Source organism: Dermochelys coriacea, chromosome 3, assembly GCF_009764565.3.
Source record: "Dermochelys coriacea isolate rDerCor1 chromosome 3, rDerCor1.pri.v4, whole genome shotgun sequence".
Classification (NCBI taxonomy): domain Eukaryota; kingdom Metazoa; phylum Chordata; order Testudines; family Dermochelyidae; genus Dermochelys; species Dermochelys coriacea.
Window position 1 is genome coordinate 159,218,900 of NC_050070.1, and position 14,134 is coordinate 159,233,033.

The following is a 14,134-nucleotide window of genomic DNA, read 5'->3' on the forward strand; positions in this document are numbered from 1 at the left end:
TACGATCAGGCCCCCAGAACATTCAAAGGTCAAACACTCCCCACACCAACTGAATTGTACAGGGGGTGCACAGGGAAAGGAGAAAGACTGGAAAGGGAGCAGAGCCACTGCAAAGGGAAGGAAAAAAAATCACGTACGCCTGCAAAAGGGTATTTTGTGAATCTGGAGGAATTCGAGGTTTCCTACCATGACTGTTTGCGGGGCTAGGACATGCTCCCACTTACATTCGATATAATCTTAAAACCCACGGCTGTGGATGTACATTACTGGCTCTAGAGAAGCAGCCGTGTTAGTCTGTATTCGCAAAAAAGAACAGGAGGACTTGTGGCACAATTTATTGGAGCATAAGTTTTCGTGAGCTTATGCTTATAATGCATCCGATGAAGTGAGCTGTAGCTCCCGAAAGCTTATGCTCAAATAAATTTGTTAGTCTCTAAGGTGCCACAAGTCCTCCTGTTCTTTATTACTGGCTTTGGGTCCCGTCCCCCCTCCTTTCCTGGCGTCTGCTGTTTGCAGCCTCATGATGGGGCCACCTTTTCGGTCTTGATGGTGCTTTGCTGCTTTAACCCGCCCAGTGCCTAACTCGTTACCCTCACGGCCACGGCCCCGCACGCTGGATTTCCCCGCAGAGGCTCCCACCTGCCTGGCGCAGCCCGGAGGTGCACTTGGCCCAGAGCCGCCCCAAGCCGCAGCACGAAATGAAAAAGCCGATGGGACAAGGAGGCCTGGGGCGGGGAGCGGCCGCCGCAACGGGAGAGCGGCGTGAAGGGCGCGCCCGCGGCTGCAGCGGCCAGAGGGCCGCCCGGAGGGGGAGGAGGAGGAGGGGCGGGAGGGGGAACAACCGCACGGCCTGGGCACCCCCACAGCGAAGGGCCTGGGCACCCCTCCCCCCGCGGCTGCGGGGCAGAAGAGGCGGAAACCCCATGCCGAAGCTGAGCGGGGTGGGGCACAACGCCTCCCCTCCCCCCAACCGCCCGCAGGGAAAGGGCGACGTCCGCTTACCTGCCCCCGCACAACGCCACGTCCGACTGCGCCGCGCGCGCCTGCCTAGCCGCCCCATGCGGCGCGGGGCTTGTTTACCAACTTGGCGGCTCCAAGCCAGGCTCAGCCCCGCCCCCACCCCGCGCGCCCATTGGCTCCGCTGTGGCCGCCTCCCCGGCGCAGCGGCTTGGGGGGAGCGCGAGGCCGCCCCCGGCCACTAGGAGCGGAACGTGCTGGGCCCGTGCGCCCCGCGTTTCCTCCACAAGGGGGCGGGGGCAGCCCCAGCCAATGGGGAGGCGAGGCTGGCTGAATCCCCGCTCGGCGGCGGGCCTCCCTGGCGGCGGGCAGGAGGCTGCAGGGCTGCCGCCTGGCTTGGGGGGCGGTCACCGCACGCAACTGCGAACTTGCCGCCTGGGTGTTGGCGCCTGCGGCCCACCCCCAACTCCCTCGTTCCCCAAACCCTCTGCCCGGCCGGGAGCGGCTGCCCCTGTGCCGCTGCCCCGTGTGCAGGGCTCGCTCTCTGACCGCGTCCCGCCCCGGCCACAGGCGTGGGGCCGGCCAGGGACTGCGGCCAGCCAGTGCTTCTCCCGCCCCGCCCCCCGGGCACTGCAGTTCCGGCTACGTGTGTAGGCGAGGCGATCCCCCACCCCCAGCAGCTCCCACCTCAACCCTCCGCTGATAGCAAGAGCTCTAGTGTAGCCCCGGTGCTGGTGTTTTTACCCCCCTGAGCAGCAGGTCGAGAGGACAGAGTGCTGGTCAGCCGGTCCCTGGGACATGCTGAAATGTAGACAGAGCCTATGGATGCATTGAAACGGGGGGAAATTCTGTTATTCTAGATCAGTGCAGCGAGGGTGAGAGAGCAAAGTGGTAAAAAGGCAGGTAGCACTACTGGAAGCAGGGGAGGGAGCTCGGTGCACACCTGCTGAATAACGCTTATACATCTTTCCAGTGTAGACCAGGCCTAGCTTATACCTGTGTTCAGCTTACACCTTCATATAGTGCCTGTGGTAATATCATGGGGTACAAAGAGCTGAGAATCGCACATACAATTGGTCTACTCTTGGGAGAGGGGAAAAAGACTAAGGAGCGAGTAAGTAACGGGGTAAAAATCAGCACCAGAATGGAAGTGATAGCGGGATGTCAGTGCATGTGGGTGACATTGAGGCATGATATACCCAGGAGTAACTGGGACAGGAGAAGAAATGGCAAAGTTAGGGATGTCACTACAGTGGAAATAAAGTGGGGATGTCCACCTACTCTGCATGGATGGGGAGTGTAACTATCGGCCACGGAGACATGGATGTAATTGAATTGCTTTGCCTGTCTTGTTTTGAGAGAGTTACTTTGTTAATCTAGGACAGAATAAGGTAATTCTTTTGGCAAAACTGTCAGAAAGGAAAGGAATTCCAACATTTCTGCTATATACATGACATGGGCCTGGAGGCTGAGTTTATTAAACAAACCAGCAGACATATATGCCAACTAACAGAATGAATTTCAATAGAGAAGCTGCAGAAGGAGGGACATACCAACCATTGTCCAAGCAAGCACCGAGCAATATCATTTTGTGGTGCCCTCTGTACCAGGAAGATTGCTATTGACTGCATTACTGTAAATAGCAATTTTTAAAAAATCAACTTTTAAAATATAAAATCATTACCATTGTCAAGATGTGTGTGGATATATATTGCAAATAGAACCACACACACCGAATATTTCCAGAGCACTGGCTCCAGTAACTGGTGTTTCAAAGTTGCTGGGGGAGGAGGGGTAATAAAAATAAATACATTCTTCATGGTCTGTTTGGCAGCAAACATTGCTTAGTATTTTAATTAATTTAAATAGGTTTATTTTTTAAAAGATGTATTTAATTTAAATTAAAAAATCATTTTAACTATTTAAATTTAAAAATCTAATGTTACTTTAAAAATAATTGATTTCTATCCACCGTTTGTCAGCAACTTGCTGTGACCAGATTTTCAAATGCAACTGCATAAAGATAAGCCCCTAAATTTACATATCAGTACTTGAATTTAAATCAGTGGGAGATGCAGTGCTCAGCACCTCTGTAAATTACCTTCATCCACATGTAGGCAGCTATTTAACTTTAGGCATCCATATTAGAAAATGTTGGCGTTAGTTTCTCTAGCCCAGATCTTCAAAGGTACTTTGGTGCCTAGCTCCCATTGATCTCAATGGGAGCTGAGTACCTAAATAGCTTTGAGGCGCCTGGCCTCTTTGCCTCAGTCTCCCCATCTTTAAAATAGGGATTATATTTATAAATCTACTTGGCAGTGGTGATATGAGGATTAACTGGATAATCTTTGGAACATGTAAAGCATTTTAGAAGGGTTGCATATTGTCTCTGAGTTTATTAAGAATAAATCAGTTTGTATATCCAGTTAATCCATGCTCCGACTGCTATATGGGTGTGCTTTGTCCACTAGGAACTGAACAGAGACCTATAAAACTTTTAACTCATCATGTGCATGGGGTAACAAGTTTCAGTCAGTGCCAGGACAGGCTGGATTTGAACTACCACCATAGAGGTGAGACTACCCTATGTACAGACTGTATCTAAAATAGTTGTGGCTCTAAAACCAAGTAGGCAAACATGAATCTTCAACCAGATGGATCAACACCTGATACCCTTTGTATTAGGTGTTGTACAGATTTGTAGTTCTAGATGATCCCTGTCCTGAAGAGCTTTCAATCTGAAGATTTTTAACCTTTTTATTTTCAATACTCATCTCTAAAACTCCCTCGCGTTTAAGGTTAATTCCACAATATTTTCTGTATCAGAAATATTTTCTTTACTCTCACCTAGAATAAATCTATTTCAGATTTCTTCCTTTAAACAGCTATTTATCTTAATTTAGCCTACTGTTATACTGAATTTGGATGCCAGTTCTATGAAAGGGAAGCATCTCCCTTTGTAGGAAAGGTTGCCTACCCTATGTCATCTGAGTTTCCCCTGAAGAATCTTTCATGCTTATTGTGCAAGGCACAAAGAATACCCCCTGATTTTGTGATGCCCTGTAAGTTTCTGGCCCAGCAACTTTTCCACTATGGATAAATACTTAAATAGTACTGCTAGAGGAATTCTGTGCCAAAAAGTTAAAACTTCTGCCCACAGTATTTTAAAATTCTGCATATTTTGTCAAAACAACACAACACCAGTTTCAATTATTTTGGTAAATACCTGTCAGCAAGTATGTCTGTAATAATACAGACAACCAAAAAGATTCAGGAAATGTTTTTTGACAAATAGATTCCTTACTAGGCATATTAATACAGAACTTTGAGTCATAATTCATTTTTTAACTACAATACAGAAATGTATTTCCCACACCCCCTCAGAAGCAATGCAAAGGCTTGGGCAAGGAGTCTTGGGTAATACAGAAACTGAGGGAGAGGGAAGTCATTGCTGGGAAGGAACCTGGGAGTGAATCTGAAGGGTTGTTAGGTGTGGGTGGGAAAAGTATGGAACAGTGGGGGTTTTTTTGGTTGGGGGGGGGAAAAGGAGTGCAAGTAGGGCAGTACCCTCGAGTATGCACTACCGGCAAAAGATTTTTAGTGGGTACTGGAAAGACTTGGGGCTAGCCCCTCACCGCCCCCATACAGGAACATATCACAGCTAGGGAGGGCATTCATTTATATGATTTTAACAGCACAAAGGTTTTGTTTAAGTTTGTTAGTATATGTATTGTGCTGGTAAGATGGTCAGGAGTCCTATAGAGGGGGGTAGGGTGTAGGGTGTGTGTTTAAAAAGTGTTTTTGATTCTGTTTCTCTCCATTGGTCTGAATTATCCATGACATTCATACTGCCTCACATCAAATCCAGATCATTAGAGGAATGCCTCTGCTTGCACTGACCAGAGGATGTTTGAATTCTGATATCAGTCCAGTTCTGCAGCCTGATGGGAATCAGGTGTTGTCACCAGTGTACATAGAATTCTTCTTTGCAGCAAATCTAGTTTAACATGCATTTTGTTAACTGGAACTAGAGCAGCAAAACATAGGAAACAAATGCCTCATTTTCCAGCTTCGTGGGTGAAAGAAGTATAAGTGAAGATTAGAATGCCGGACACTGATGGACTTAAACCAGCTGCCTCAGGAATATGCCAGGAACTTTGCTGAAAATATGTTCCTCATCTTAGCAATGGACCTAAGACTTATCACACATCTGTCCACCTTTATTCGAATGAAGCTCCTTCTGATCTGACAGCTCAGGCATTGTCAGTTTCATCCAGAAAAATTTACAAATTTGGAATCTATTCCTGTAAATTTTTAATCATTTGATCAATCCTATTGAAGACAATGGGACTATTTACATGACTATGGACCACTTTTGTGGAAGAGTTTCAGGAGTCTGTTCTGTTCCTCTAAAGGAAGTTGAATCTCCCATTGAAATGCAATGTTTGGGTACAATACCATAATGCAGTTTAGGATACAGTCCTACTTAAAATTTGTCTTTTAATAAGTCATACATATGCTGAAATGGCTCCTCACCCAACTCCCATATTCCATATAAACAGACTGAAATACTACATATTTTAGGGGAAAATGAGTAATTAAGCATGTTGATATCCGTATATACAAACACCCATTTCATCAAAGTACTGGGAAATATAACTAAACTTAATTTTCTATGGAATTTGAAGAAAGTTTAACAGCACCAATTGTTTTCTGTATTAATCAGTATGTGTCTGAAAAAATTACATGCCTTCTAAGAGGAAAGCATCAGTCCACACTTACTGAAAAAAAAAATCCTTCCAACTGGTGTTCAGAAGAGTGCTACAAGACACATACATAATCTAATGAGCAGAGAGGATACCCTCCCATATTATGACCAGCAAAAATAAACAACAAAATCTCAAAGAGGCAGGGGTTCATAGATTTGCAAACCTAAAAACCTGTGTTATGCTTTAAACCACGTCAGCACATGCCAGGTTTATGAACATTAAAAAGTTAACTGCAAAGGAACACTGAAGCCCTTTAACCTGAATGTGTGCCAGCCAGTATGCCCTGACTGACTAAAAGTGCAGTGACACCTGAACAGCTAAAAATCAATCTTGTCCTTTTAAGCTAAACAGAGTCATGTAACTAGCTTCATCCCTGTTGTTACATAACAGATGACAAAACTCCAGTGGGGCATGGTGCTGGCACATAGGGTCTCAGGCATGTGGTGTGATTTTTCAGAATCTCTTTTGGGAATAGTCATGTATGTGAAATAGCTGGTACTTATGATTATGCTATTTCTATGCATGTGTATTCATCTTGGTATCTGAAGTTATGAATATTAGCTATGTTTACTCAGTTTGCTCCTGTGGTAACGCCCATGAGGTATTTAGCTAGCACATGAAGGGACAAGTCAAATTAAATGGCCCACTCAGGAACACTTAGCTCACAATGGACCCTGGAAGACACCTGTCTACACCTAATGGACTTTTTGTGAACATTCTAACTAGAATATGGGTGGAGGTGATGGACATATAACTTGCCCACGTGACTCCAAACACCATCTTTCACAGTGAGAACAAATTTTCCTTCTACTTGGCAGAAGCGAAAAGGCCCTGGCCTGGAAACATCTCCATTTTGCCTCTTTCCTGCTCCAGCCTCTGGACTATGAACATATACTAATGGGAGCACACTAACCAAGGAACTGTGGACTTTAAGGTAATCTGGAGCCTTCATATTTCCTTGCAGATGGACTTATGAGTTGGATATGGTACAGAGACTGTTCTAGCCTCATTGATTGTCCATTGCAAGGGAGAAATCTGCAAAGATCAGAGGTCTGCTGACTTTCTCAAATGAGTCAGCTGGCTTTGATACCCGTAGTATAAGCAACGTAGCCCTTGCTTGAGTGGTTTTGTTCTTTCCTCTCCAAATGTCAAAGCCTGTTCCCATTGAACTTAATAGCAAAACTCATTTTGAACTCAATGGGAACAGGATTTGGCCCCAAGAGATCAGAGAAATCAATTGCTTATCTTTTCCAGACAGTTCTCACGCACATTCTGCCAGGCTGATTTTGATTGCCCCTCCTGTATGTCATGTTGAGGAAAATAATAAAACAATTTGGGCTGTAGTTATATCAAGATCTACAAGGCACACACAGTTCTGTGTCTCTTTTCCATCAAACCCAGATGGCGCACCATTTTTGCTTTCCTAGTGCCTGGTGGAGAGCAATACTTAGATAAAAGGTAAGCTGGCAGAAGCTTAGTTTGGACATTAGGGAGGCACTCTGTGTTAAGAGAAAGTTGGGTGATTGTCCTTCCTATCTTCCTTTCATTTAAAAGTTTTCAATTTGGGGTGCTGCTGGACCCTCAATGACATCTGGAAGTACAGGTGGAACCAGGGGCCCAAAGTATCATTTTACAACTGCATCTGTTCAACAGATGCCATTATAAAATTTTAGACAGGTAAGGGGGGTTATTGGAGGGGATAGGGAAAGCGTGGAGTCCTGGGCTGGGGAGGAGTCACATTAAGGGTCACATGCCCCCTTGTGTCCCTCCTATGAGTGCAGTACCAGCAAGAAATGATTTCTACTTGCATCATTGGAGTGTGGGGGGAGCTGAGGGACTGTTAGGGAGTATGGAAGCCTCCCCCATGCAGACCCTGGCTGACCCTTAACCTCTGTCATTCAGTCAGACATCTGCCCATCTCCATGTGTCCCTGCACCCCCACTCATTCACTTCCTCCCCCCGTCCCCATGTTTCCCTGCACCCTCATTCAGCCACCCCTCCTCCTCTGTCCCCATCTGTCCCTGCACTCCCACTCAGTCACCCCCTTCCTTGTCCCCATGTGGCCCTGCACCCCCACTCCCATTCACCCCCTGCCCCAGTCTGTCTTCCCCACTAGCCCTTCCAAACCTCAGTTTGTGACCTCCCAGCAGCCCCATGCGCCCCACTCTGTCTGCCTCTCCCCGCCCCCATATCCCATATCTCCTCACCTAGCTCTGCAGTCAGGGCGCTGTGAGGAATGCAGCTTTTTCTCCTCCCTATCCGCAGCTCACTGCTCCCACCCAGGAGCAGCTGCCTTCTGTTCTGGAGCCACAGCAGTCCCTGGTGAGTGACTGCAGAATGTATTTTCTGAAGAGACAAACAAAATTCTGCGAGGGGACATGAATTCCACACATGCACAGTGGCACAGAATTCCCCCAGTAGTAAAATAGGCATGGGCGGGGGGGAAAAGAGAGAGAGAGAGAGAGAGAGTGTGTAAGAAAATAACTCTGTAGTCCAGGGATTAGGATGGGAGGTGGGAGACCCTATGTCCTGTCTCTCTGCTCCAGTCACTCTTTCATTATTTATCCACAATGGAACAGTTTCAACAGGAGCGACTGTGGGAGAATACATCAGAATATCCCATTGCTCAGTGGCCTTAGAGAAAATGGCATCCTGGTCAAACTTGTATTTTGGCATCCCTGACCCCTGCTGCCTCCTCAGGCTCCCAACCCGCTGGCTGTTTTGTATGGGATCAAGGCAAGAGCCCGTTGGAATTATTAATATTTGAAACTAATTGGGAAATTGTAAATTCCTTTATTAAATCCAAAGCCAAATGGTACTTTTATGCAGTTACTCTAAAAATGCCTAAAAAAGTCTAACTAATAAGCAACTCACTAGATCCAAACAGTAACAAAAGCATTTTATCAAGATACTTACAAATGGGTGAACCGCAAGGGTGCTCAGACCCATATTAGTCTGCTCTAAAGTGGTCAGATATTAGCAGTGACCCCTTTAAGAGTTTACTTTTTACACCCTTTAACTAACAAGTGATGTAATTGCCTATACTGACTTCAGCAACCAATTTGAGACAATTCACCCTTATTTCCTCTTAATCCAGATAAGGTTTACAACCTCCGTTCTTCCCAAGGCATTTACTCCCCTCCTTTTTGCTGTGCAACAGTTTCCCATTGCACCTGGGTTCACACAGGCTTTGCCACTGCTGTGTGGGTTGGAAGGGCTGTGTTAGCTCATTTTAAGACAAATTCACTGTTTGATTTAAAACCATCTGTAGTCACCCCTGTTGGTCAGAGGCCTTCTTTTTAGAAACTTCCCCTTATCCAATTAGTTAATCTTTGAACCAGACATTCTCCCTACTTTATATCATCTGGCCTTATAATTCATTATTTTCAAGGCCTTCCTTCTACTTGCTAGTCAGGACCTTTCTTTACAACACATACATTTCCTTAACCAAACTTAAACTAACTTTAACTCTTTAAGTTTACACTTATCCTACAGTGCCTAACTCATTCCCACAAGAACTGTCTTAGGCAGCTGATTCCCATTAATGGAGTGCTAAGCAGACGCAGGCTCCAGCCTGGATTTAGGTGCCTATCTCCAAGATCGGGTGGGGCTTAGCACAGCACTCACCAATGATGTCAGTGTCTCCCACTGACTAATTTAGGTGACCCAACATGTCCGGGGGGGGGGGGGGGGTCAGAGGGAAATGAGGAAGGCTGGTGTCTGCCCTGTCATTTATGCCCTCATATGAGAGCACAAGGAGCTTGGATGGTCCCAACAGACACTGCTAAGTAAAAGAACTCCCCTGGCTTTGTGCATGAGATGCATGCACATCAACAGTGGTATCCACATTGATGCATACTGAAGAACCACCATTGTGCCAAGTTACATACAAGCAAGGGGAGGTCTTACATTCTGGCTCTGTGTCAGGCTTGTTCAGAGGGAAGATCACAGTTACTAATAATGAGGAAAAAAATGGACAATCCTACCGGATCCAGCTTCTTAGAAATTGGGGCTGGTTAGAGCTGCACTGGCTCTCAGTAGTTACTACTCACTCCCAGAGATTCATTCTAAATTATTCCTGCTGGAAGGTGAGAAGCATTGGGGATGCATTACTCCAATCTGAAAGTATTATTCACAAGACAATGTTTTCTTCTACATTGCTGAAGGTTGCTTTCTGTAAACAGGCTGTCCTGATGGTGAACGTCTGGGTTTCACTCACGATACTGGCAGCAGAGCCAGCTGAGAGGGGACAGCTTCATAGAAATAAGATTCTGTCCCTCTAACAGACAGAAATGCTGGAATGTTTAAATTTAAATGGATGTGCTCTAGGTGCAAGTCACTGGTTTGTCAGGGGTTCACAGTTTGGAGAGAATTCAGCTCAGTGCCAGTGACTGGCCCATTACCCGTAGTCAGTCCTTTGGGGGTGGAAGATAGGAGACATCTGCACATTTGAGCTATACAAGGCCCCTTTACTGCTGTTTGGTAGCGGATGGTCCATTCCTGAGGTGAGTCAGGGAAGGCGGTTTAATTCAGCCATAGGGCTCTACCTCCATTGTATTTGTGCAGATAAAGACCAATTAGTGGCAAATCTCTGGCTGAGCTCAGACACACATCAGTCAGCTAAAAAACAGCTCAACAGCAAACTAAAGACACTGAAAAAGAATGACTGGCCCTGACGTTAAGACACAAGCATAGGAGTCAGCATATCTAGGTTCTGCCACAGACTCAGCCTGGGACCTTGAGCAAACCATTTAACTTATCAGATCTGTACAACAGGGCTGAGTGATAATCCTCTGCCTCACACTGCTGTTATGAAGCTTGATCCTTTAAACTGCAGAAGATGTTTGGATAGCCTCAGCTGAAAGCCAGTAGGGAAGTGCAAGCTATTAGTATAACCGTAAAGCTCTCCCTAGTTGCTTTTCTGGAACAGACTCTGTCCTCAGGGTCTGATGTTTGAGGAACTACCTGTAAATAGTGTAATTTCACCCTCCTTATGGATCCCAGACTTTTCCATAGAATCATATAATTGCAGGACTGGAAGGGACCATGAGAGATCATCTTGGGTGTCTAGCCTCCAATGGCTCAAGGTAGGAATGGCCTAAGGTGCCACCTTGCACTCACTTCTCTCAAAAGACAGCCCATGGCTACACACTGCAAGCTGATTCATTTCTGCACTAGCCACACTACAAACTCACACATAGGGCTGCTTGAGATTAATCTATATAAAAGGTCAAATCTGCTTTCAAACCCTAGGCAGGGTAAGCCTGGCATCATGGCATTGCTTTAGAGAAATCACAGGATGGTCATGGGGAAAATGGCAAAACTCCTGGAAATAGTTTAAAAAGTCAGGTGTCTTGGCATTGTTTCATGCCCTAAATAACCTTTATTTCCCCAGCTTTAAGTCCATTGAACTTTGCATGTGCATTGGTAACAGCGGGCAGATCTAGATAAAGGAACTGTCACTTCAGAACTGACCTTTATAGGTCTTCAGCCTTTTTTTTTTTTTTTTTTTTAAACCTTGAATTCTTTCCAGGCAGGGAAATGAATACCTCACTGGGAGTCCACTGTTCTAAGCCTTTGTGTGGCCAGAGCATGGCTGCTGAGCACTCCTGCTCTGCGTTAGCTTCCTGTATGACCCAGAGTTTGACTTAGCAGCACTAAAGGTTCTCTGAAACTGACTGATATGTTCGCCATCTCATTCACCTACCTACCCATCCACCATAATCACACAATGACAAATCATGGGGGGGGGGGAAGGGGTGTTTTTAAAAAGATCACACAATCCATGATTCTTAGTTACTAATTATTTTGGGTTCAGTGTAGCCCAAAATGTCAATCTTCCAGGCACACTGCAAAAGCCATGTTTGATAGGGTTTTTGGAGAAGGCTGGGGCATGCTTCCTAGCATGATGAAAAGCTGGAAATGACTCTCTGTGGGTAGCTGGCTGAGTTCCTGTTTGAAATTATATTAATGCTGCTACAATTTCATTGTGCTGCTAATTTGATCTCAGGGCACCTTGAGCCTTGGAGAGATTTTTATTATTTAAATGTGAATAAAATAAATTCAGCACTAAAAGGTGGTATGGTACTTTCCTGACCCACAACCAAATACTGGCATGAATTATGGGGTGGCATAAGTGGCAAAAAATCCTTTTAACTCACAATTATCTGGTGACTCCTGTGTGTGATTTACACCAATTTGATATTTTATGGGCAACAAAATTAGACCCTTCTGTAAAGAGATGTAATTCCCCCTGACTTCATTGGTAGCTGCAGTAGGTCTGAGTTTAGCCTTGGAAGAGTTGAGGATGGTGCGGGATATGTTAAAGGACATGACCTGATTCCCCTCTCACATGCATTGGTTTTACTCAAGGGTGATGGAACTAGAGGTGATTCTGGTGCTGCAGTACCCCTGGGCTTGAAGTGGTTTCCATCATAAACAGGAATTCGTTGTCCAGTGGCTTTCAGCACCCCCACTATAAAAATTGTTCCAATGCTAATGGTTTTACTCCATTGAAATTAGGAACAACCGTGGAGTTACTCCTTATTTACACTGATGTAAGCGAGTCAAGGATCAGGTCCTGAGCATGGGGATCTGTTAGCCTCTGCTTAGTTGCTATTCCTGCTGATCTCTGTGACTTACATGGCTCATTCATTTTGCACATCCCTGGAATGCTCAGATCATGCAAGTTACACTATTTCTGCACTAGTTTAACCCTGACATGGCCTCAAGAGCTGCTACTTCGTCCAGTCTGCAGATGACACATGCACCTCCCAGTTTTGGGAAACTTCCACTGCAGCTGCTTGGCTCTGTACCTAGCCCAGTTATAAAGGACTCCAGCTGCCATCATTTCAAAGCCTCCGTTTATTTATATCTTTTTTTATTATACCATAAATAGTGCTGAGCATGGACACCTTCAGCCATGCAGACAAACCATGCACTTATTGGCACCAGTCAAAACAGTTAAACAACCCACTGCTTAGATTTGGTTAACTCCTTCAGTACCCAGAGCATGCACAGCAGCTTGACTTAGGACACAATATGAGATGCATGACAGTAAGGCCATAGTAAAAGATGAGGCATGAGAGGAAGTATGATCTAGCCTTCAGGGCCTTCGCCTGAGACACTGGTTCTATTCCCTGCTCCGACACAGATTTCCTGCATGACTTTGGGCAAGTCACTTAGGAACTCTCTGAAGAATGGGGACAAGAGTACTACCCTATCTCACAGGGTTGAGGTGAGGATAAAGACATTAAGGATTGTGAGGTGTTTGGGTACTGTAGTAATGGGAGCCATGTAAGTTACTTAGGTGAGACATTTGGTAAGGACACAAAACCTCCTACCTCTATTACATGTAAAAAAAAGTCCCTATTAAACTGAACTACCACTCTTCCTCATTAATACACACTGGGCCTAGGCGCAGTTACAAAAGGCCTCTTTCACCACTCCATAGAGGAGCCACAAAAGCACAGGGGGGCTCCTGGCCCATCTACATTTGGTATAAGGGCTGTCCCCAACACTTGCCTATGGGGCATATTGGGGAAAGCAGAAGGGGACAGGCCGGGGGTGTGAACAGAGCACAAAGCACTATGGTTACTGTTTTGCTTCCCTGAACCTACAGGATCCCTGGAGAGCAGAATGCACATTAGAAAACTTGAGGCTGCTTTAACTTACAGCAGGAGTTGGCAGGGCCTTCAAGCTTTGCTTAAAAAGAAAAGCAAGCCACACCCACAAACCAAAAATTAAAATCTATGCAATATCCCAGCACATGCAGCCAGAACTGTGGCTGGCTGCACATTTTGAACAGTTTCTACCAGAATCAGCTCATACATCTGTCCCCAGCTGTGCCAAAACTCTGGCAATGTTTGGAAACCAAAGTTGGCCTGCTATCTTGTTGCAATAGGGTAGGTTCAAAAGGCTTTAACTTCAGCAGGAGAGAAAAAAAAAGTTGTATGAAGGGAGAGCCAAGTGATTAGGGTACTACAAATTCACGGCTGTGAAAAACGTGTCATGGACCGTGAAATCTGGTCTTGTGTGTGCTTTTACCTTACAGTAAACAGATTTCATGGGGGAGACCAACGTTTCTCAAACAGGAGGTCCTGACTCAAAAGAAGGGTTGCAAAGTTATTGTGGGGGGCAGGGGGAGATCATGGTATTGCCACCTTTACTTCTGTGCTGCCTTCAGAGCAGGGTGGCCAGAGAAGGGTGGCTGCTGGCCAAGGAGGGGTAACAATACCATACCATGCCATCCTTTTGTGCTGGTGCTCAGAGCTGGGCTCCCTGCCAACAGCTACTACTCTCTAGCCATCCAGCTCTGAAGGCAGTGCCGCCACCTCCAGCAGCGGCACAGAAGAAAGAGTGGCAATACCGAGACACCCTCACCCCTTAAAATAACCTGGCACACCCCC

General features: G+C 45.8%; 1 protein-coding gene across 2 annotated transcripts in view; it reads right to left on the reverse strand.

The window, feature by feature from the left end:
• Positions 1 to 13,795, reverse strand: part of COQ8A (coenzyme Q8A) — a 97,695-nt gene extending 83,900 nt beyond the window's left edge. The window contains exon 1 of one of the 2 annotated variants that reach the window (XM_043511660.1): positions 7,934 to 13,795. The gene's annotated coding sequence lies outside the window, so the exon portion shown is untranslated. Of the gene's footprint in view, positions 1 to 1,002; positions 1,557 to 7,933 lie in introns of those variants that run through there. The other variant, XM_038393843.2, reaches the window with a different exon arrangement.
• Between the last annotated feature and the right edge of the window lie 339 nt (positions 13,796 to 14,134).